The following is a 25,450-nucleotide window of genomic DNA, read 5'->3' on the forward strand; positions in this document are numbered from 1 at the left end:
TGAACTGAATTGGTTCTCCTCAAAATTCAGATGTTGAAGCCGTAACACCCGGTGTGACTGTATTTGGTAATAGCACCTTTAGAGAGGTAATTAAGTTAAATGCAGTTACAAGGGTGGGACCTTTGATCCTTGATCCAGTAGGACTACTTTCCTTATAAGGAGAGACATCAAGAGACATCAGAAGTCTTCCTCTCCCCTCCCCCCCCCCCAAATGTGCACAGAGGAAAAACCATATGAGGACACAGGGAAAAGGCTACAAGCCAGGAAGAGAGTTCTCACCAGAAACCAACCGTGCTGGCACCTTGATCTTGGACTTTCAGCTTCCAGAACTGTTCTGTTTTTAAGCCACTCCGTCTGTGGTATCTTGTCCCGGCAGCCCGAGTAGACTAACCCGGGAGTCCTCATCGGAGATGTGGCTTTTAAAGCCACGTGCTGGCGGGCCCGGCAAGGGAGTGCGCTCAGGCGGAGGAGGGAAGAGGGCCAAGGACTGAGGCTCCTTCGCTAAGAGACAAGGCGCCAAGAGAGGAGCCCAAGAAGGAGCAGCCAGGAAGGAAATCACCGCAAAGGGGGAGAGCTGGTGATCTGTGGCACACGCTGCTGCGGAGAGGTCAAGATGAGAAGCGAAAACTGACGTAGCCCAGTGGAGGGCACTGCCGCTTTGAGGATGGAAGGAGTTTAGGCAGAATGGTGGGAGGAAACTCCGGATGGGAGTGGGCTTAAGAGAGAGGAGATTTACACACACACACACACACACACACACACACACACACACACGTGCAGAGAGACAGAAAGGAAAAGAAAGCTCTCTCTAAGAAGTAGCAAGACAACGAATACATCTAGAAGAGTAAGAATTAGAAAAGTCACCACTTGGCAGCCCCCAGAGTAAATATAGTGCTCATGGAAACGAGGGGACCAGGGACCGTGCAGATGCTCCAGCACTCTCCGCCTTTTGTAGCGTGCACGTTCATCGATGATGTAAAAGTTGGTTTTGCATCTCATTTGCATAATCGGCTGACTTTCTTTGACGGGTCGTTTGCTTTTCTGATGTTCTTGTTTAATAAAAAAAAAATCAAATACTTTTTTTATTGCTTCATCTTCATTTTGAAAGATCCGTTAATTTTTGTGAGCCGTGTAATTGTCTTCATCGTAGGTTACACCTTCAGGAGAAACGGGCCATTGGCAAGGTCTTAGCGTTCTCCCCTAAGGGCAAGCTCTAACTAAGAGTAAAACAGTAACTGTAACTCAGTGAAGAAACCCAGCAGACACACCAACCAACCAATCAGAGTGCGTGTCACCATTCACGGGGACAGCTGACTCCACATGCCTCTCCTGATAGGAGGCATTGGGAAGGACGCTGTGTCCCCTCCATGGTGTTTCTGCCAAAAATGCTCAACCGACTCACAAGGAAACATAAGAGGAACCCACACTGAGGAGTATTTCTACAGGATAACTGGCCTGTCCTCTTCAAAAAGGGTTGGGCTCATGAGAGACAAAGAGTGACCGAGAAGCAGTTCTAGATTAAGGAGCCTAAATACAGTATGAGATCCGGGACCAGGAGCAAATGGTTTTCACTTCCTCTAAAGGATACCAGCGGAACCACGGGTCACTTGGAGTAAGGTCTATATATTGGAGAATAGTACCGTAGTGATGTAAAAATTCCCGAGCTTGGATTTTGTTAGAGGATGTCCTTGCTTTTAGGAACTACACACTGGTGTTTAGGGACAGAAGGGCACATGCCTACAACTGACCGTGTAAGAGTTCAGGAGGCGCCTGACCAGGCGGTGGCACAATGGATAGAGTGTCGGACTGGGATGCGGAGGATCCAGGTTCGAGACCCCGAGGTCGCCGGCTTGAGTGGGGGCTCATCTGGTTTGAGCAAGGCTCACTAGCTTGGGCTCAAAATCGCTGGCTCGAGCAAGGTGGTTACTCGGTCTGCTGAAGGCCCACGGTCAAGGCACATATTATAAAGCAATCAATGAACAACTAAGGTGTCGCAACAAAAAACTGATGATTGATGCTTCTCATCTCTCTCCGTTCCTGTCTGTCTGTCCCTGTCTATCCCCCCCCCCCCCCCCCGTCTCTGGGAAAAAAAAAAGAGTTCAGGAGGCAGCAGGGAGGGAGAGAGAATGATAAAGATGGTAACAGCTGGGTGATTGGTATTTGGGTACTTTTTGTACTATTTCTGTACCTCTTCTGTAATGGAAAAAGCAAGCAGAGACGCCGAGGCCGTGGGCTCAGACAACTGTTTTGAAGAGTTTTGCGTTAGGACTGAGGATGGGTGGTAAGTGGGGGGGCAAAGCGTGGTCAAGAGAAGTTACTTAAATGCAGAAATATTAGCATATTTTTATGTTGATGAGAACGACTTGGAAGATTAGAAATAATGATCGTGCAAGAGGGAGAAAACAGGGAAGGATGGGATCTACATTCAAGATGGGACCGTGGCTCGGACACAGATGGCTGGCCCACGGTCCCAGAGGACAGGACAGAGTATTTCTAAGTGGCACCAGTGGGGGTTGGCAGGCCACTGTGTGGAAGCTTGTGGAAGTATCTTCTGTTTGCTATGATTTCCTGGGAAGCAAGGTCCTCAGTGAGAGTGAGAAGGGGGGAGAAGGTGATGGAGGTTGAGGAGAGGATAGGAAGGAGTTGTCCAGGAGGATGAACGGACCACGGGACGCAACGTGACTGTTAGCAGTACTGACCACCCCGTCGGGCCTGGCCCTCAGGTAGGTGAGGTCCATGTGGTGGCGTGTGGCTCTCCAGCCACAGTCCACTGCCGGGGACTAATCCCAGAGGGACAGAGAGCTGACGTCAGCCACTGGGTGTTTAGCCAGAGTGGGGCGGGGCATTTCTCGGGAGTACGCAGGGGATAATGATGTCCCACGAGTTTAATCAGGGAGGAAGGAGGTAGGACATGAGGGAAAAGGGGTGGACTCAATGGACCGGAGGTCCCAGTGGGGCTGAAGGGCTGTCTGACTCTGGTCCTGGAGAGAGTGATCAGGAGCATAGGAGGCGATGGTCATTGAGCTGGCTGCTTGAAATTGAGGTAATGGGCGGTGCTGAAGGCGACCGGTGTGACAGGTCAGCTGCTGTGACTGCCGTGGTGGAAAGGCCACATGCTGGAGCCCCGGTCAGTGAGCCTTCAAATAACCCCAGGCCTGGCCAACATGTGACTGCAACAAAGCACTGCCCAGCTGGCTCTTTCTAGTCAGCGTTCCTGACGCACACACCAGTGAGGGGGAAAAAATGGTTGTTTTAAGCCATTGAATGTTGGAGTGGTTTGTGACTCAGCAATAATAACCAAACAGAATTGCTGGTTCCACTGGGGTTTCAGGGGCGTATTCATGTCCTGAGGCATGGGTTTCCTGCAACACAGTGACTTCTCCCCTTCTTCCACCTGGGGTTGGAGACAGCTGCGTTCCGAGAGGGTTAGCGACTTGCCCCAACCTGCACAGCTGGCGAGGAGTGCGTCAGGCTCCGAGCCCACGCACGCGGCTCCGAGCCTGTCCTCTCACTGGCCTGGCACACGCGCGCTGCCCCCCGGGGCCCCGCCCGGCATGCACGGGGTCTGGTATGAGCAGGTAGGTTCACACCGAGCAGGGGGGTGAGCTGTGCCCGGGGTTCTCTCTGCCTTCCATTTCCCTCCGTTCCTTCCTGCCTTTCCAGGTGTCTTGGATGTTTTAGTTCACGGTGGGGAGGACACGGGCCATCTCTGTCCTCTGGGTGGCCGTTTAGTCTGCCAGTCGGTAGGCTCTGCTGGGCGCCTACCTTGGGGACGGACACTTCTCTAGGTTCTCCGTACCCAGAAGGAAACAAATCAGGGTCCTGTTGGAATTCCGTCCAATGGGGAGAATATGCCTTAGCCAAGTCTGTCCTCGCCCGGGGGGTTGGGAGAGACCGGGGGAGGGGCACGATGAGAGCATAGCAAGAGAAGCCCACCCGGGGGAGGCAGGGAGGGGGTCGCTGACGGGCTGACCACGGAGGAGGAGAAGGGCGGGCACAGGTCCGAAGACAGGCACGTGCTGGGCACGTTAAAGGCCCCTGGAGAGCTCAGTGTGGCCTGGACATAACGTGGGGCGTGGGGAGCAGAGGGAGCATTGCAGGAAAAGAGATGAGGAGGGTGGGCAGGGTCCTGTGCACCAAGCAGAGGAGTGTAGCTTAAGAACCAGAGGAAGCCGCCTGACCAGGTGGTGGTGCAGTGGATAGAGCGTCAGACTGGGATGCGGAAGGACCCAGGTTCGAGACCCCGAGGTCGCCAGCTTGAGCGCGGGCTCATCTGGCTTGAGCAAAGAGCTCACCAGCTTGGACCCAAGGTCGCTGGCTCCAGCAGGGGGTTACTCGGTCTGCTGAAGGCCACGGTCAAGGCACATGTGAGAAAGCAATCGAACAACTAAGAAGTCGCAACGCAACGAGAAACTGATGGTTGATGCTTCTCATCTCTCTCCGTTCCTGTCTGTCTGTCCCTGTCTATCTCTGCCTCTGTTAAAAATAAATAAATAAATAAATAAATTAAAAAAAAAAAGAACCAGAGGAAGCCATGGGAGGTTTAAGCAAGGGAGCGGCTGCACATGATTTTACATTAATAAAAGGTCTCTGGCCCTGGCTGGGTAGCTCAGTTGGTTGAAGTATTATCCCACTATTTTTATCCTGATATACCATGGTTGAGGGTTCGATCCTCGGTCCGGGCACATACAAGAATCAACAAATGAATACATACATAAATAAGTGGAACAACAAGTCAATGTGTCTCTTTAAAATCAATAGATACATTAAAAAAAAACTTTACAAAAAATATCTCTGGCTGCTGCGTAGGGAGCAGGGAGCAGGAAGGAGGCAGGAACGGGCTTCCTGAGAGGGGGTGGCGGTGGAGGACGGAAGTGGTGTAGACCGAGAGGGAAGGGTCAGGTTGGGGCCTGCTTGGGGGTTGGGGTCACCACAGGGAGACCGAGGTGCAAAGGCAGTCCCCACCCCCAGCTCCCCCAGCCCACTGGGACTTTCTGACGCTTCTGCCCTGCGAGACAGCGCGTGGGCAGCTGGGTTGGGGGATGGGTGGCCAGGGAAGGTGACCCCTCACCTCCTGGTGATCTGTGACACGGACTTGGTCTTGACACGGTCTTGAAGGAGCCACGGGGATCTTGCTGGGCAAATGGAGCTTGTCCTTAGAGAACCGTTGAATCAGTCTCCACTTAACGCCGGGCAGGCCACTTCTCCTCTGTGACCCTTAGTTTCTACCTCGGGAACACGGAGAAGGACAGCACCTGCCACACTCTGGTGACATCCCCCTTATTTTACAGATGGGGAAACAGCATCAGAGAGGAGGAGTATGCTGTCCTAGGGTCACCCATGAGTAAGGTCACAAGCCAGAATTGGAACCCAGGCCTGACCCTGTGCTCTTGACCTCTCAGCTCCCCCCGTGTACCTCTCCACCCTCTTCTCAGGGGGGGCCTTCAGGTTTCACCCAACATGTCTTCCCGGGAGCTGGGAGACTCACTTCTGCACTTGACACTAATAGCAGAATTAGTCACATGGTGGATGAAGACAGTGTTGTATCTGATAAGTGCTTACGTTTAGAGGATACTTTACTTGAGGAAGAGAAGAGCACAAACCGAATCTTAGAAGGTGGTCCGAGCAAAAGGCATTGAAACTCACAGTCTCATAAGGAAGGTGGACAAAAATCAAGTAAATATATAAGATATAGTCAGAGGTGAAGGAAAAGCAGACAGGGTCACAGACAGAAAGAGAATAGGGCAGAGCTCCATGGTGAGTATAGTCATGGAAGGCTTCCTAGAGGAGGTGGCATTTGAATGGTGATCTGAATGAGTGAAGGAGCAAGTCCCGCAAGTATGGAGTAAGATTAGTCCAGGCAGAAGGAACAGCAAGTAACAGAGCCTTGAGGAAAGAGGACAGGCTTGGTGTGTTTGAGAAACAGCAAGGAAGCCAGTGTGGCAGTCAGGGAGCGTGTGAGAGGAGAGAGGAAGTTAGGACAGCCACTGTGTAAGGAATCAGAGTTTTATTCCCAGCGTAGCAGGGAGAAAACTTGAAGTTATTCTCTGGGGAAGCCCTCCTATGTTCTGTGTCCTTGCATGTGAGAAAAGCAGACGGCTATACTCTGAAGTCCCCTTTTCCAGTCAGTGGAAAGTGTCCTTTCTCTGCTCCAGTGTCAAAAAGGGCTGGTGGTGGAAACAAGTCAGACTGTAGTTTCCAAAAAAGTGCCACCAGGTGGCGACTCTAGGTTGTGTTTCTAACTTGGTTATTGATTCCAGAGTGGTGGTTCCTCACCCATCATTAGATCATCTGCAGGGCTTGTTAGAACACCAATGGCTGGACTCCACGTTCAGAAGGTCCAATCTGTAGTTCTGGGGTGAGACCCAAGAACCTGCATTTCTTTTTTTTTTTTTTTTTTTATTTTTTTTATTTATTCATTTTTAGAGATGAGAGAGAGAGGGAGAGAGAAAGACAGAGGAGCTGGGAGCATCAACTCCCATATGTGCCTTGACCAGGCAAACCCAGGGTTTCGAACTGGCAACCTCAGCATTTCCAGGTCGACGCTTTATCCACTGCGCCACCACAGGTCAGGCAGAACCTGCATTTCTAACAAGTTCCAGGTGATGTCGATGCTGCTGTTTTCGGGGATCCCACTGTAAACATCCCTGGTCGGAACTCTGAGGGAGAAACACAGGTGGGGTAACGGCAGCGTCCGACCTAAACACTCCATATCTTCCCGTCATATTTAGAACTAAATCGAGGTCTCCTGCCAGACACCTCCCCACCCCATCCCCACCACGATCCGGTCCTGTTTCCTTCCCTCCCCTCACCCGCTGCCCGTTGCTAAGCTGTGGCCACAGTGTCCCTGGAAGTCTTTTCCAGAAGCAGGACCTTCGCAGGTGCTGTACCTCCCACCTTGGGAGCCCCCCTACCCCCGCTCTAAATTAACCAGTCACCTGTCTCCTCTCTCGACTTGAGGCCCTTGAAGGCAGGGACTATGTCTGCTTTACCCCGAGTGCCCAGGACGGTGTTTGGTAGCAAGTAGGCCCCCAGAAAATAATGGTCGAATAAATGACAAAAAACGGTGAAGGGACTAAGCTAGGAAGGCAGCAAACAGAACAACTCACGGACACAGACAACAGCATGGTGATGACCAGAGAGCTGGGGGTGGGGGAGGAAGAACAGGGCACAGGGGACAAACGGTGATGGAAGGGGACTGGACTTTGGGGCGGCGAGCACCCAATGTGACACACAGATGGCGTATTCCAGAATCGCACCCCTGAAACCTTTGTGATTTTATTAACCTCTGTCACCCCAGTCAATCAATGAAAATGAAAGAAAAGGAGAGACTCGGGCAGGCTCTCCCAGAGAGGGGGCGGGTGAGCAGGGACTCCACGGGAGGGCTGCTCGTGGCCTGTGGACTGCGGGACGCGCAGCCTCACCTCGCCGGGCCCTCGTCCCGGGCCCGATGGCCAGAGTGCTTGGGAGGCAGATAAAGACGAACAAGACCACGTTCACAAATAGTCTGTGGTCGCCTGACCTGTGGTGGCGCAGTGGGGTAAAGCGTCGACCTGGAACACTGAGGTTGCCGGTTCGAAACCCTGGGCTTGCCTGGTCAAGGCACATATGGGAGTTGATGCTTCCTGCTCCTCCCCTTTCTCTCTCTCTCTCTCCCTTCTCTATAAAAAAAAATCAATAAAATTAAAAAAAAAACAAAAAAAAACAAATAGTCTGCGGTCCTGTGCGTGTCCCTCGCTCAGTGTCCAGCTCCCTGGGTGCGGGTGGTAGGGGCGGGGCTGCCACTCAGAGTTCAGGGTCGTTGGGCAGAGAGACGCGACACAGATCACAAGCCCAGGGGCATTCCACCCATGAAAGTGTATAAAGGTCTCCTACCGCCATTATTGCATTGCTCTCTCTCGGTTCAAAGAAATGATCCAACACTTGGAAGTAAAGCGAGAAGGAGGACAGCATGTCCTTTGAGTGACACGCTGGAAGCATCATCCAACAGGCCCACTCGAGGGCTTAGCATCTCTGGGGGGGGACAGATCTCTGTTGGACTTGTCATTTATCTTCTTATTTATGGGGGCCCACACTCAGTAAGGTCTGGGCTCGCTGGCAGACTTAAGTGGCAAATCGTTCTTCTCCAGTAGAAGACATCACCGCACAGGTGACGCTGGCTTTGTCCTGTGGGACGCTAACCGGTTTCCCTTGGCGATATCTCAGCCTTTGGTCTCTCACTGGCTGTAAACCTTTCAGAAACTCGCCAGCACTTGGAAGCAGCCGCAGCACCGTCCTGGTCCTGCCGATGAGTTCATGCTAATGAATTACATATGATTTCGGCACTCGCTCACTTTCTAGGGGTATGAGAGCCATGATTTTAACTTTTAGAAAACCAGCCTTTGGGACAGAGCGGTCCCATCTTTGTGAGAGGGACCGACCGTCTCTGTTGTCCATGGGGGTCTAGTGAAGCTCAGAGAGGTAGAGCGATTGTCTCTAGGATCAAGAGTGGTCCAGCTGGGACACGACCCTTGGCTGGCTTGACCCCAGGGTGCCCAATCCTTCAGCGATGTCCCATCCAGGTGCCCCATGCTGTTCGGGGCACTTGATAAACTCATCTAATTTAATTCTCACAATTCAACAAATCCAAGGAAGGATTGCTCTTTTCATTTGACGGGTGAGGAAACTTGGAGAGAAGAGCTGGGAACGGAGTCACCCAGGGTCACTGAACTCTCTTTGAAGCTGGTGTCTAGTACTTCGGGGTTGGATAGACCTGAGTTTCAACTCCAGCTCGGCACCCTTTCTGATGATGTGACCCCGGGCAAGTCACTCACCCAATTTCTCTGAGACACATTTTAAGACTGGAGAAAGAGCCCATCCCATGTGGTAGCTGTTGGTAATGTTTACAAACAACTCTAGGCCTGGGGCCCCCACAGCCTCAGTGTCACCAGCCTCTCTTGTTTCGGGATCAGGAGGGAAAGCGAAGTTGCCCTGGTATTGGCCGTTGTCAGGCGGGCCGGGATCCGGAGGATTCTGGAAGGATAGGCAGGTGCCTGAGGAAACGGGGTGTGTCGGGGGAGTAGTTGCTGAGCAAGAGTGTGGGGAGCTCCCCAGGGTGCTAGGTGGGTACAGGTACGGAGGGCTGGACAGGGACTCGTCCTGTCCTGTCGGCCAGGAACAGCAATAGAGCTGGGCTTTGGGCTGGCAGCCTGAAGCCTCCAAATCTGTAAACTGGAATAAATATGGCTCTTCTCTATTTGGGGTTGTTATGAGGTCCCTGGTGGGGGGGGGCTTAGCTGGAGGTGTGCTGATGTAAGTGTTCTCTGGGACTTGACCCTTGTCACAAGCCCCTGACTGGCGCCTTTGTGAAACCTGAGGATGTTATCGAACGTTTAATGCTAATCATTTATTGATAAGGACGATGGTTTGATGGTAGATAGTATCCCTGAGAGCCTAGGTGTCCCTGGGAGGTTCTCCCGCAGAGCGCTGGGTTCATTGGGTCAGAAACAAGGCACACATACTCAGCTGAGCGTGCGCCAAGCCCTTCCACGCTATTGCGTCGCATCCTCGTGTGAAGACCATTTCTGAGGCACAGAGAGGTTAAGTGACTTGCTGAAGGCGACACAGCTAGTGAGCGACAGAGCTGTGTCTGGAGTACAGACAGTTGAGTCCCCCAACTGGCCTCCAAGCGCAGAGATGGGTCACCCAGCAAGACGAGAGGCCACGTGGAGGGACCCGAGGCTCCTCAGGCCACGCCTGCACTTCTCCTGTTCCCCATATCTGCCCCCTGGAGGCTGCTGGTGGTGAGGGGAGAGGCTGGGCTGTGGGACTTAGCCTGAGGGGGAGGCTCTAGGACCCAGGCCAGGAGGGTGGGGAAGGAGAGGGTGGAGGAAAGGCCCTTCTTCCCCCCCAGAGCAGCTGAGGGGAAAGATAAACGCTGGAGGAGATACAGCAGAGGGCCCAGATGAGGAGGAGAGGAAGAGGCTGGGAGCTGGAAAGAACAGCTGCAAGGGGAGGAAGCAGAGCCCGGAGTCCCAGGGGACACAGCTGGGTGGCGTGGGCGCAGGCCAGGCCCTCGGACTGGGGTTCTGGTCCCTGACCCCTGCCACTCCAGACTCTACAAGTGGCAGGACCCTGAAGAGAGCAGAGGCTTTGCCCCGACTGATGCCCCCATCACTCCTGTGCTAGGCGATCCTGGGGCCACGGAGGCAAGCCCAGGGTCCCTGCCCTTGGTGACTCACACACTCTGAGCCCAGCGGAATGACCAGATGGACACTGTCCAGGGCATGCATTCATGGGTTCCTTCATTCATTCTTCAACAAACATCTACGGAGGGCTCACAATGTTCCAGGCTGGGCTCCCAGCAGGAAACAAGGTCCCCCGGAAGAGAGACCAAGTTCCTCTTCAAGGAGCTGCCAATCCCGCGGGGAGGTAAAGCAAACCAGTGTACAATCTCACATCAGGCTGTAAAGCCGGCGAGGGGATGACAAGTGGTTGGAGCAGAGCTGTTTTCTGAGGGTGATCAAGGAGGACCTCTCTGAGGAGGTGACATTTAAGCAATGACCTGAAGAAAATGAGGCTGCGATGGCTATGTAAATCTGAGGAAGAGCAATCCAGGCAGAGGGAATAGCCAGTGCAAAGGCCCTGTGGCAGGAGCATGCCTGGCAGGGGAGAAGGGTGAAAGGCCAAGAGGCCAGTGTGGATGGAGACTGAGTGAGCGAAGTGAACGACGGACGATGAGGGCAGACAGGAGTGGCGAGGGCGGACGCAGGGAGCCCAGGGAGGCTCGTGCAGCTATCTGGTCACCGAGGATCGCAGCTTGGCCAGCAACCAAGAGCACTAAATCTGGAAAGGAAAATAAATGTCTGGCATGGCCACTACCAGTCAGGCATTGTTCTCAGTGCTTGATATTTACTGTTCTTTCCATCCTCACTACAACTTTTGAGGTAGGTCTTTCTTTTTCTTAACGTACAGGTCCATTCATAACTTCACAGATGATCTCTTCTCCTCCCCCACTCTTTTATTGAGTCAAAATTTAATAACATAAAATTAATCATTTAAAGTTGACAATTCAGTGGCAATTAGTACATTCACAATGGTGTACAACCACCACCTCTATCTGGCTTCAAAACATTTTATTGCTAAAAGAAAACCCCGTACCCACTTAAGGTAAATAGTATTTTTATCCCCATTTTTCAAATGAGACTGGGCCCAGGTCGCACAGCCAGGAAGTGGACCAAGCTGGCTGCAGGCACCGGGAGGAACACGTGGACGAGCTCCCTAGGATGAGCTCCAGTCTCTGTGGGCATTCCCAGGTGCCAGCACCAAACGGCCTCGTTGTAAGGAGGGCACGCCTGCGCCCCTGCTGGGATTGTGTCTTAGGAAAGCGGTGAGGAGCTCTTGAGGCCAGAAAAGAGGGAACCATCTGGAAGTTTGAACAGTGGCCCCTGCACCCGCTCCCATGGGGGAGGGGTTGTTGGGGGGGTGTCTCTGGAGCCAGGCTGAGTCCAAATCCCCCTCCTTCTCCCACCTGCCAGCGCTGTGATCTTGAGCAAGACCCCTCTCCCTCCACCTTTCTCCTTTTCTGCGAAGCGGAGAGAATACGAGCACCCACGTCACTGAGTGCTGAGGCAAGTGAGTTACCCCGGAATAGTATGTGCTCAACAAACAGCAGCCTGCGTTCAACATCGCAGCGCCCTCGGCTCCTGGAAATAAGTTCAGCAGGTGCCCAAACGCAACCCCTGCGCTGGGATTTAGGAACGGTGGGGAAGGAGGCGTCCCGCATTCCCCGAATAGAACAGTCTGACTGGTAAGCGATCACGGGTTCTCAAGGTTGTCAGCACGACGCTAATTTAAAAAACAAAACAAAACAACTGTATCAGGGTGTAACGAACATAAAATCGAAGGGACTCAAGGTTATCCATCGTAAGTGCGTCTTTCCATAGGTTTTGACAAATGTATGCCCCGCCCCGCATAACTGCCATCCAATCAGGATACAAATCACTTCCGTCATTCCCCCACACACCCCTCCCCCCCCAAAGCACCCTTGTGCCTCTCACCCATTAATCCCATCTCCTGGGCCCAGGCCACCATTAATTTTTCTGTCACTCTCGCTTGGTTTTGCCTCTTGAAGAATTTCACGTAAGTGGCATCAGATAGCGTGTGCTCCCTTCATGTGTCTCCACGTCTCCGAGATGCAACCATACTGTTGCAAGGATCACAGTTGCCCATTAGTATTCCCCAAATGCTGCTTACACACCTCCCATAGGTCATTATTTTATTTGGTTAAGAGCCTGCCCCCAGTAACTGTCCAAATCCTCTGTCTTCCTTTCCTGACGCTCGGGCTGCAGCTCCATCCCATGAGCAGGAGAGCCTCGTTCTGAGCCGGTCCTGGGAGGGGTCCTGGGAGGCCATGAGAAGCCCTCACTCTTGGGATGGGCTGCCCCAGAACCAGCAAACCTCACTCTTGTCGGCATTGACTCCTCTTTTGGCAACGCTCTGCCATCTTCTCTGTCCTCTGTGGACTCTCTCCCGGACGATGTCACCCAGCCCTGTGACTTTAATCCACCCATACCCTGATGATCCTTAAATGTCGGTCTGAAATGTCAGACCCTGAGCCCCAGATGCTGACATCCACTGCCCGTCAGGGTGCCCTAACCTTCTCCTTCGGCACTTCTCCCAGCCTCAGTCAAGGGGCCACCCAACACCTGGGGACCTCCCTGTCCCTCCCACCTCCTCCTTGCTTCTTGTCCAGCAGCTGGTCCTGTTGACGCCACCTCTAACCTACATCTAGAATCTCATTCCCTCTCCTCAACCCCGCCACTGCCTGCATCTTCCTGTGGACCTGCTACAGCAGGAACCCCATCTGGTCCCACAAGCAATATCCATTTCAGGCTTGACAGCCGGCAGCCAGGGGCGGGTGGGGGCTTTTGAGGACACACAGCCGGGATCCCCAGGTCTAGACATAAGTCCTGCTTATGCTGCTACCCCTCGTGTGATACTCAGCCAGATTCCCCTCTCCGTCTCAGCCTCCTCCTCCTTAAAGTGGGGGTGAATGTGTCGGCCTCACTGGGCAGTTGAGAAGGTACAATGAGATAACATTGTCCACGCTGCAGGGAGGAGGAAAGGCCTCCAGGAGGAGGCGAGGATTTCCTGCCGCATCTACCGTGGGCCCAGCAGGGGCTTGGTTTTGGGGACGTGACCGCAGACATGAATACCCCATCCTTGCTCTCCGAGCTTTCGTGGTGGTAGAGCAGGAGACAGGGCAGGACAGCCCTGGCGGGGGGGGTGGCACACGGAAGGGTGCGGAGGTGGGACGGAGAGGAGGCATCAGCCACAGTCAGTCGTCCGTGGTGGCTGGCGGAGCAGGGATGGGGCAGGAAGGGCCGTCTCCTTCGCTCTGCCATGGGAGAACGTAGGGGAACCCCAGACGTGCCGTTCAGCTCAGGGCTCCTGCCTGGGCACCGCTGGGGCTCCCTTTGTGGAGGGATGAGGAAGGAGCCCTGGCTCCCAGGCTATGGGGAGCCACCTTCCCGTTCCTGTCACAGAGCCCCCCTTTGTCTGGGAGCCCCAGCCCCAGGCTAGGAAGCTCCCCAGCAGGGACAAACCTTCCCAAGGGGCCAGGACCCCGACAGTGTGCCCAGGTGCCCTGGCCTAGGGGTTAATAACAGAGTGCCCAGGTGCCCTGGCCTGTGTGTGTGTGTGTGTGTGTGTGTGAGAGAGAGAGAGAGAGAGAGAGAGAGAACGTGTGTGAGAGAGGATGAATGTGAGGATGTCTGAGTGCGTAGGGCATGACCGCTTTCTTCTGCTGGGACCAGGCAGCTGGACTAATAATGGTCCATTTCCCCAGGTCTGCAGGCCCCCTCCCGGCCCGCAGCTGCCCTGATGGGCCAGGTCAGCCCCCCCAGGAGCCCCCCGCCGCTCCCCACTCGGCTTTCCTTGTATTGTGCGCCGCCTGGTTCCTCTAGGAAATGGGGCGGCTGTTGGGTGCGGGGGCGGCCGCCAGCAGCCCCACCCCCTTCCCCCCATTGTCACTCCTGGCTTTGGCCCTTAGCCCCTGTAGCCGACACTAAAAATAGTCCGCTCTCAGGGAGACGGCCGCACCCCTGCAGTGGGCCTCCAGGCTTGGTGTGAGGTCAGGATTGCCAACACAGGGCTGCCCCCGGGGGTGGGGGGGTGGGGTGAGGGATCCCCCACAGGAGACTTAGGTCAAAGCACATCAGGGCCTTCAGGGTCACAAAGTGACCTCAGGTGGCCTTCTTCTCCTGTCTAAGCCTCAGTTTCCTCATCTGTAAAATGGGGATACAGATACCTGCCTGCTGGGGTTGCTCTGGTTGCTCTTTTTTTTATTGAATTCTTTGGGGTGACACTGGTTGATAAGATGACATAGGTTTCAGGTGCACAATTCTATAATACGCCATCTGTATACAGTATACAGATGTATACAGTGTTCACCACCCCAAGTCAAGCAGTGTTGCTCTTGAGGGTGAAAAGTGTGGCTGGGCTCTAGGGCCTCTGTTCTCCCGGATTTCGGTGCTGCCTGAGTCCGGGGAGGCTGCAGAGGCTGGGAGGGCTTCGACCTTCACACCCCCGGAGCCCACCTGGCAGTCCGGAAACGTCTGCGGGTTTGAGGGGGGGGGTTCCTGGCAGCTGCCTCCCCTCTGCGCCTCTGAGATCAGTGTGAGATCACACTGTGACTATATGGCCGGCCTGGGACTCGAACCTCTGTCGTGAGCCTCTGAGGGCTCTGTTTTTTCCGCTTGAAGGGGCTGCCTCCATGCTGATGACTCCAATGACTTCCTGGCTGGGGTGACCCTGCCTTTCAGCCCACAAACACATGACTCATCGAAAAGGAAGACGTTGGGCAGTGGGCACTGAGGTCTGAGCCGGGGGCTGGGTAGGTCCCCTTGAGTCTCTGTGGCTGGACAGCTGCCCTCTGATGCCACACGTGGCCACTGACCTGGGCCTGCAGAGGAGGAGTTGCCAGCATGCCTGTTTGTCTACTGGCCTTCTTTCTTTTGTTCTTTGTTCTTTTTTTTAAAATCTTTTCAGCCATGAAATATTTCAAACATGGGTTCCCTTATACACGTTCAGATGCTCAAACTCTTAGAGTTACTTTTGTCACAAGGTTTCTGTGATCTGATCATCTGGGTCCCCCACTAATCCAGGGTCCTGGGGCAGAGACTAAGACTTTCTTATTATTCTGTGTGTCCCACAAACCAGCAAACACAGAAACACCCGCGGCGGGAGCGTTCTCCCACGCAAACCCTGCTCACGCGGGTTTGTCTTCCCCCCACACGAGGTTTAGGGTTTGTGGGGCCATTTCGTCTCCCAGACTTGTTGTAAACTCTGTCCTCTGGTTTTGGTTTGCTCCCCAGTCTCTGTCTGTTTTGATGTAGGGGGTTTGGAGAGATCCAAAAACTCTTTCCCCCATCGCCCCTACAGGCACGGCCCCTTTCCAGGACTCTTTCTGAATAGATATATATATGGGTAGGAGAGATAAAAAACCAAACAGTGCTCAGGGTGTGGAGTGCCCATCTCCCCCGGGCCCTGGGGATGACTGCTGCATGGCGCGGGCTCCCTGCACCCAGCACACACACCCAGCACACACACACACCCAGCTCGCACACACACACCCAGCACACACACACCCAGCACACACACACATGCACACACACACACCCAGCACACACACACATGCACACACACACACCCAGCACACACACACCCAGCACACACACGCACACGCACATACACACCCAGTACGCACACACACCCAGCACACACACACCCAGCACACACGCACACACACACACACCCAGCACACATGCACACACACACACACCCAGCACACACATACACCCAGCACACATGCACACACACACACACCCAGCACACACATACACCCAGCACACACACACATCCACACACATGCACACACACACCCCCACACACACCCAGCACACACACACACTCAGCACACACACACCCAGCACACACACACCCAGCACGCACACACCCAGCACACACACGCACACGCACATACACACCCAGTACGCACACACACGCAGCACACACACACACCCAGCACACATGCACACACACACACACCCAGCACACACATACACCCAGCACACACACACATCCACACACATGCACACACACACCCCCACACACACCCAGCACACACACACACCCAGCACACACACACATGCACACACACACCCAGCACACACACACCCAGCACACACACACACACGCACATACACACCCAGTACGCACACACACCCAGCACACACACACACCCAGCACACATGCACACACACACACACCCAGCACACACATACACCCAGCACACACACACATCCACACACATGCACACACACACCCCCACACACACCCAGCACATACCCAGCACACACCCAGCACACACACACACCCAGCACACACACACACACTCAGCACACACACACCCAGCACACACACACACCCAGCACGCACACACCCAGCACACACACACACACCCAGCACACACCCAGCACACACCCAGCACACACACGCACACGCACACACACACCCAGCATGCACACACACCCAGCACACACACACACCCAGCACACATGCACACCCACACACCCACACACCCACACACACACCCAGCACACACATACACCCAGCACACACACACATCCACACACATGCACACACACACCCCCACACACACCCAGCACACACACACACCCAGCACACACACACACTCAGCACACACACACCCAGCACGCACGCACCCAGCACGCACACACCCAGCACACACCCAGCACACACGCACACACACACACTCAGCACACACACACACCCAGCACACACACACCCAGCACACACCCAGCACACACACACACCCAGCACACACACCCAGCACACACACACACACCCAGCACACACACACCCAGCACACACACACCCAGCACACACACACACACCCAGCACACACCCAGCACACACACACACCCAGCACACACACACACCCAGCACACACACACACTCAGCACACACACACCCAGCACGCACGCACCCAGCACGCACACACCCAGCACACACCCAGCACACACGCACACACACACACTCAGCACACACACACACCCAGCACACACACACCCAGCACACACACACACCCAGCACACACACCCAGCACACACACACACACCCAGCACACACACACACCCAGCACACACACACCCAGCACACACACACACACCCAGCACACACCCAGCACACACACACACCCAGCACACACACGCTCACACACACACACCCAGCACACACACACACACACACCCAGCACACACAGCACACACGCACACACGCTCACACACACCCAGCACGCACACACACGCACACACACGCACACACAGCACGCACACACAGCACACACACACACACGCTCACACACACCCAGCACGCACACACACGCACACACACACACACACACTTAGGCCCCCGGCCCGGCCCTTACGCAGACACTGGTGTATCCTGCTTTTCTGCCTGTGCTCAGCCCTGGGTTTTGACATCGTTCCAAGTCCGTATACAGAGTACTTCCCCACTTAAAAATAAGAACGGCTGCACATAAAGAGGGGATTTTTAGCTTTTTGCATCACAGACCCCTTTGACATCTGGTAGCAGGACGGACCCCCTTCTCATAATCCTTTTTTTTCCAAGCACAGAAAATAAAGTGCACGATGCTATGTTAGGAGACCACTGCACGGAGATGCTGGTGCTGCAGTAGCAGCGGGTGAGTGATGCAGCCACGGGTGAGTTTCTCCGTCTGCACGTCAGATATAAGGTGTGGGGCCGGTCTCCCGTCTGGAGGAGCAGGGGCATTTTGTGAGGTGCCTGCAGCCTCTATGTTGTCGTACAAAAGTGCCTTCAACCTCTGCTGAGACGAGGCCCCGGCCAGCCCCCTGGGGAGCATGTCCCTCAGCGCCCGCTGCCCTGCAGCTTGAGGTCAGCGACTACCAAGTGGCTCTACTTTTCCCATCCAAGTTCACAGAGTCCCTGAGTTGGGAGCCCCAGGTTCAACTCTGCTAAAAAAGAAAAAAGTGTGGCTGTCCCTCCTTTTATTGAAAAGTCACCCTGCTTTAGCATCTCTCCACGCCTTGCCACTGCACAGATGGGGAAACTGAGGCCCCAGCTGGAAGATGGACGGACTGCCCTGGCGGAGCCCGGAACCCTGGCTCCCGACCCAGGTGCTCGCCCCACTGGGGTGGGGGCAGGGAGCTGGCCCGCCTGCCAGGAGCAGGTTGGCAGCTGGCGTCCTGTCCTGAGTGTGACCCGGCCCGGCCTGCGCACTGCACCCCACCCTGGCCGGCACAGCTGTGGATGTGACAGGAGGCTTGGCTCCGGTTCACCCAGGCACATTCCTGGCCCAGCCACAATATTTTTCTTTTCCTTTTTTTTGGGTGACTCTTTCTCCCACACACCCCCCTTTCACTCCCCCCCTTTTCCTCAAAAATGCTCTGTCTCTCCCCAGAGGGTCCCTTAGGGCGGCGGCTCTTGGAGGGAAATGCGGCCTGGATTTCCTGGAACACGTGGAGCCGGAGTCCCAGAGCTGGGAGGAGGGGTGCTGCGGGCTGCAGAGTGTCACCCTGTCCTTTACCAGCGCTGTGTTCTCTGGGGCCTCCGTATTCCCACGCAGCTGGGCCCTGGGGACAGAGGCACCTCTGCTGTGCTGCAGCGATGGGGGCGAGAGACGCCCTCCGGGGAATCCGCTCTGTGACCTTTGAGGCTCTGTGACCTTGGACAAGAACACAGGCTCTCTCTCGCTCAGCCCTGGTGTCCTCCCTCCTTCTAGCGAGGCCCCGTGGTCAGGACCTGCCAAGGCTGCTGGTCGGTCTAGACAGGTGCTGGCCATGCTCGGCCTCTTCCTGAACCGGAAAGGCAGGCGGCCTCAGCAAGTGGGGCGTTTGGGGGGGAGCTGGGGATGCAGGTTTGGGGATGTCGTTGGTGCAGGGGTGAAACTGGGGACCTGTGGTCCTTCCTTCCTTCATTCACATGACAAATACCTGTTGAGCACTTAGCGTTGTGCAAGCAAGCCCTGGGCTCAGCTGTGAACAAGACACCAAGTCCACACCGCCTTCTTGGGCCCACAGACCAAGAGCAGAGAAATAAACTCCCCCGTGGCGGCCAGGCGGGGATGAGTACTGGGGGGTAATAGGAGGCAGGGCGCAGGGGTCTGGGGATGCCTCTGCGGGGTGATGAGAGCCCCGGAAGCAGGCGGAGGGAGCGGTGCATGCGTGCTAAGGCCCCGCGGTGGGAGCATTTGAGGGAAGGGAAGACCGTGCAGAGACACAGGTGAGCAGAGAGCGCGTGGGGCCTGTGGGCCGAGGCAAGGGCTTCCCTCCACTCCTGGGACCCTTCCACGGGCTCTGAGCGTGCTGTGACAGTCTGTGGTCTGTACATTGAGCCACCGGGGGTCCTAAGGAGATGCGCACGTGGAACACCAGCGCTGAGGCCGACCAGCTCCCTGCTGGCTCTGGGACCCTGCGCAGGAGGCTTCCCTCCTCATGCCTCAGTTTCCCCTCAGTAAACGGGGCGCGTGGCACTGGGGTGGCCGGGAGGAAGGACCCCGGAGGGCACAGCTACAGCTCTCCGTGGTGAGGGCCGCTCTTTCTGTGAGTCTCCGTGGAGTGCAGCCACTTTCTGGGGGAGAAGTGCCAGCGACAGAGGAGCCAAAGGCGGGCTTTGACCAAAGGAGGGGCGGGTGGCTTTGAGCTAAGCTGTTCAGCTCTTGGGGACATGTGGGGTTATGACCTGGGGTGGGGACATCCCTCAGTCATCTGTGGCCCTTTTCCCTTTCTGGGTACAGAGCTGGATTTAAGGGACCCTCTGGGGCAAGGGAAAGGGGGGCAAGGAGCCACCCTGAGATGTGGGGGTGCAGGGGTCCTCCTGAGTTTCACTGTGGTCTCATGATGCCTGGCCAATCACTGATTCTTCCCCAGAGGAAGCTGGGACCCATCTGGTGTGCTCATCACCCTCCCTCTCTCCCCTACTTTGAGCCTCAGTTTTCTCATTTGTGAGGTGGGTACAAGTCTCAGCCCCTTGCGATGATGAGGAGGTTTGGGGGAACAGTGGCTCGCCGGGCATGGGGTGCTTGGACAGGACCCCGCTGTTGAGGTGGGAACCCACTTGCCGGGGCACTGTGCTAAGCATGTCCACAGCTGCACTGAAAGCCAGTGGGATCAGGTCACTCGGTGGGAACCTTCAGTGGCTTCCCTTTGCTCTCCAGCTAAAGAACAAGCCCCTGTCCCGGTGCCCAGGCCTCCTGGCTCCCCCTCATTAGTACCAACTTCGTTCTGGCACCCAGGCCTTTGCCCTGCTCCGTGGGCCCTTTCCCCTTGGCCTGGTCGACTTCCACGCCCCGTGTCACTCGGCAGAGTGGCCTCTTCCTGGAGGAAGCCCACACTGACCGGCGGCCCAGGTTGGCTCCAGCGTTGCCTGGTCTTTGTGGTGCCGCCTGTCCTCCTGGTCACGCCCGTCACTGGTGTGATTTCGTTTATCGGGCCACTGCCTGGTTACTGACTCTCTCCCTGGGAAGACTGTGTATTCCAGGAGGGCAGGGACGTTGTCTCGTCCGCCGCTGTGCCCCTGACATCCCACACGGCGCCTGCGCAGAGCAGATGCTCAGGAAAGGCAGGCTGGAGAAACGGAGGGCTGGAACCCTCCTGACAACCAGAGGAAGGTGGTGGGACTATTCCCTGTTTACAGATAAAGCTCAGGGATGTTAAGTAACACGCCTGCCTCAAGGTCAGACGGCCAGAATCAGATGGTGTCTGTCTGGGGACGTCTCCCTGCCAACAGGACCCAGAAGGTGGGCAGACAGGGAGATGGGGGTGGGGGGTATGCGAAGGGGAAGTAGGTCCATTTGGGCAGGGAGCGGGGTCTGGGGGCGAGCCCCACCCATCCGTGTTTTCTCCTGGCGGATGACGGTTTGTGGCTGTTTTCCTCCAGGGCAACTCAGGTGACCTTCAGGTTAGGGCCTGCCGAGGTCCCAGGGGCTGGCTGGGTGGAGGACCCGGTCTGGCTCAGGCTGCGTTTCTCGCCCCTTTGCCGCCTGCTGGCTTCAAGCACAGATTACAACTTCCCCTCCTCGCCTGTCTTACGCAGGCCACCTCCGGCTGGCCATTGTCTCATTGTTTGCTGAGGGAAGCTCCAGGAGGAAATTAACCTGCTGCTCACCCCAAGCAGGGAGTTCCACCCCCCCCAGTCCCTACTGGGAATGCCTGGGGGCCGGCAGAAGGGTGTGGGGGCAGGTAGCAGGCAATACAACAGGCAGCCTTGAAAGGAGTGAGCTCCCAAGCAGGGAAACATGCAGCAGAGAGGCTACATTCGTTGGCAAACATTGATTAGGGCCCCATCGTGGGGCCTGGCTGTGTGTCAGGGAGCTGAAGGTACAAATGTGAGTCAAAGCTCTCCTTAAGGACCCTTGGGCTGATCAGATGTGTGGTGGAGGGGCCTCAAAGTCAAATGCCCCTGGGGGCCAGACGGATAACAGAAATCTGAAGGCAAGTGAGCAATAGGGAGTGGTGGGGCCTATGGCAAAATGAAAACTGCATGGGTCTCCTAAAGGCCTTTAGGTTCCAGTTTTATTTTCACAAGGTGCTAATGAAACCAAATTAATTCCACCCCCACCCCCCAGATGGATACAGCCTGTAGACTCCCAGTGTAGACCTTTAGAAGGGAATTCTTATTCGAGGATGATGTTGGATCATTACTCATTGGTGTCCCACCCTTTGTTGCCTCCTGCTAACTTTAACTGTAGCTACTGACAGTGTCTCATTTCAAGGGCCCGTAGGTCTTTGGATTTCTCTGAAGCCTTGGGAACTCTCTCAGCCAGGATCTGGGAGAAGCTGATGCACCCCCTGGGGAAACCCTCCATCCCTGCAGGCTGGGAGTAGGTGGGGAAGTTTCTCAGCCTGTTTTCCCCATTGGAGGTGATGCCTTGTGCGCGGTTGCTCGCAGGGTCTGGATGAGATTGGGGCACTGGCTTGCTCATACTGGAAACGCGAAGACAGTCTCTTGTGTGTTTTCTGAATAGAGTTCACGAATATAAACTTACGTGAGGTTCTAAGGCTGACTATATTAACTCTGTGATTACAAGTCCTCATAAGTTAACTCATCCGTGGTCCCAGAATGACAGCATTCTAATATGACCCGAAACATACCGATCAGCAGTGAACTCGGGTATGCAAGAAATGTAACATTTTCTGTAACTGAGTTTCGCTCCTCCTGAGCTCCTAGATTTCCTGACGCCAGAAAATGTAAACTTCAGTCAAGTTGCAGATTTGAACGTGATTGAGTGAGTTGGGCTTTCCCCCTCCTTCCCCTTTTTTTTTCCTTGAGTTTTTAGTTCGGGATGGTGGGGGCATCTTAATATTGATCAGGGGGAGGGAGGAGGCCATCCGTGAGGGGTATTTCTCACGGAAGTTTAGTCAAAGCCCTGAGTAATTTGAGGGTATACAATTTCTGCCGTAACTCGGAGGGTAAGAATAGATGAGTCAAATTCGTTTTCCTGTTTAGGAAGTGAGCTAGAGATGATCTGGGCGGCGAGCAGAAGGGCAGTGTAGTAGAGATATTTAGCTGTCATGCAATGACCTGACTTCCCCTTTTCCGGTAGCTGCAGATGGCCACGCAGCAGAAGACTACATCTCCCAGTCTCCCTTGCAATTAGGTGTGGCCACATGACCAGGTTCTGACAATGGGTATGTATGAGAACCCAAAACGGGGTGCACAACTTCTGGGTGACATAGTTAAAGACAAAGGGGACATTTTCACCCGGCTCCTTTTCTCCCATTTCTGCCAGCTAGAATTTGACATGGCAGGAGGGGCTTGAGGTAACGATATATGTAGAACACCAAGCTCAGTGCCCATGGCGAGTGCTTACTAAGTGGTTGTTTTGCTGAAGGTTGTGAATCACGGTAGGAACAGTGTGAAAGGTAGAGAGAGAGGGCAGGGCTGGGAGGTCTCAGGTGTGAAACAGAGAGATCCCTGAGGGACAGAGTGTGGAGAGGCTCTGGGACGAGGCAAGCCGCGCGTGGTGCGGGGGTGTTATAACTGTGAGCAGAGAAGGTGTGGTACCACTAGAGGAAGAAGGAGAAAACAGACAAAGAGACAAAGTGGAGCCAGGCTTGGGAAGATCCTTTCCCGAGCTTTATTTTCCTTCTTTGTAAAGTGGGCACGACAATACCCGCCTAGCAGTGATTCCTTGAGATGACATAAGTCAAGCTCCTGGGAGGACGCCTGGCTCTGGAACCTCATCAGAGGTCAGTGTCGTTTCTTTCCCGCGAGAGTGGGCTCACAGAATAGCAGGGCTGTCAGGATCCTCACAGAAGATACCTCGAGTATCTGTTCACGAACTGTTCACACATCATCCATCAATCTCTCAAGCTATCTCTTATCCATTTTTCATACATTCATTTAAACACCAACAACTCATTCATCATCCATTCATCATCCACCCCGCCAAACGTCCACTCATTCTTCCCCGTCATCTCTCCCTTATCTGTCATCATACAGTCACCACCAAACCGCTATCCATCTACCTGCCATCTCTTCTGTATCCATCCCTCATCAATCTATTTATCATCCATACCTCCATGTGCAGACCATCCACCCCGCCATCATTAGTCCATCTGTCTATCGACTGTCCATCATTCATCAGCCATTAGTAGCCACCCACCACCTCTTCTGCGTTCATTAGTTCCTCATCCAGCCGTTCTTCATGCATCCATCTATCTATTTACCTGTCATCCATCCATCTACCCATCTGTCCATCCATCCATCCACCCACCCACCCACCCACCATTCTCATGCACCAAGTATTCACTCAACATATATTACTCATTCATTTCTTCATGTCTGTTATTCCCGAGCCAGTCATCAACTTCATTGGTTTACTCATTCATTCCTCTTCTGTTCACCATCCATCCTTCACTTACTCTTCCCTAAATATCTATCCTGTCTCAGCCACATCTGTCATCGCCTGTCCCTTTCATATCTTTATAACCACACACAGTTCATCGCACCATTTTGTCATCTGTCTGTGTCCATCCACTCAGTCTGAAACACAGCCTGTTCCTGTGTTTCAATGTTCCTGTCACCTGCTGTGCAGTCTGCACTGGGGGTGCGGACGAATGCAGCTACCGTCTGTCCTCAGGTGGTTCAGGGTCCGGTAGGGAAAGATGGGCAAGCCTGATGTCGTCACACGTCAGGTGACAGCTGCTGTCATGAGGCGTCGTGAGAAAGAACACAGAAGAGGGCCACAGGGTACCTGCGGGAGTCAAGCGGAGGTTCACAGAGGCAGTGACAGCTGAACTGGGTCTAGAGGGATGAGTGGGAAGCTCAACTAGTGTTCTTTTTTTGGGGGGGGGCGGGATACTGAATCCTAACATGGGGTAGTGACTGCATGCAACCATCCTGAGAGTTAGCGACGGGCAGAGTTGCACCCGAGCCTCCGGACCCCGAGGGTAGTCCTGTTTCCATTTCCCAAATCTGGGAGCACACGTGAGAGTGGAAGAACCCACCTCCAAGCTGCGGGAGAACGCCGTCGCTGCTGCCGGACCGGGCTGTGGGCGGGGCACAGGACGGGGTCGCCTCGGACTTCAGCTCTCCGTTCAGGGAGAGGTCACCGCAGACGCCCCGGGAGCTGCACGGACTTGACAAAGGGAAGGAAAGATCGGCCATGGGCGGGAGGAAGAAAGCGAGGGAAAGGGGTGAGGTTTGGACAGCTTAAGTATTAACTGCTTCGGTAAAAGTTGGATCAAGAAAGAGACCCAAGTATGTCCTTGTTACCTTTACTCAGGTAATTAGTCATAACATTGTGACTGCGCTAGTGGCCCGTTTTAACTGAGCGATGTGTTTAACACTGTGCCGTAAGCCTTCCATGCCTTATCTCATTGTGTCCCCCCAACAGACACCCTAAGTAGTTATTACCTTTATCCCCATTTTATAGATGAGGAAACGGAGTCTCTATGGTGAAGCGAGGATTTAGATACAGCCCGTGGGCAACGAGCGAGCGCTGCACCTTTTTCGTGCCTTTCTCCTTATTCTCCAGGCGCAGCTGATGTTCCGGCTCATCACCGAGCACCGGGGTGGGGGTAGGGGTGGGGGTAGGGGGAGGATGAGCAGGGAAGGAGGAGAATCATACGTAACTGCGACACAACTATTCATGGAGTAAAATGCATGCGCCATCCTGTTGGGGATTGCTTCTGTACCTCCGGACTCTTCAAACAGTGTCTGGCACATAGTAGGCACTCAAAAATACCTGTTCTTGCTTGAATTCTGTTGCAAAGAAAATGAACGACCCATTAGAATATAGAACGTGGATGTTCATGTGGTCTAATAGTGTAAAGAAGATAGAATTTTATTTCTCTCAAGTCTGGATGTGAATGATTCAGGACTAGCACGGTGGAGTTGGGGT

Source organism: Saccopteryx bilineata, chromosome 6, assembly GCF_036850765.1.
Source record: "Saccopteryx bilineata isolate mSacBil1 chromosome 6, mSacBil1_pri_phased_curated, whole genome shotgun sequence".
Classification (NCBI taxonomy): Eukaryota; Metazoa; Chordata; class Mammalia; order Chiroptera; family Emballonuridae; genus Saccopteryx; species Saccopteryx bilineata.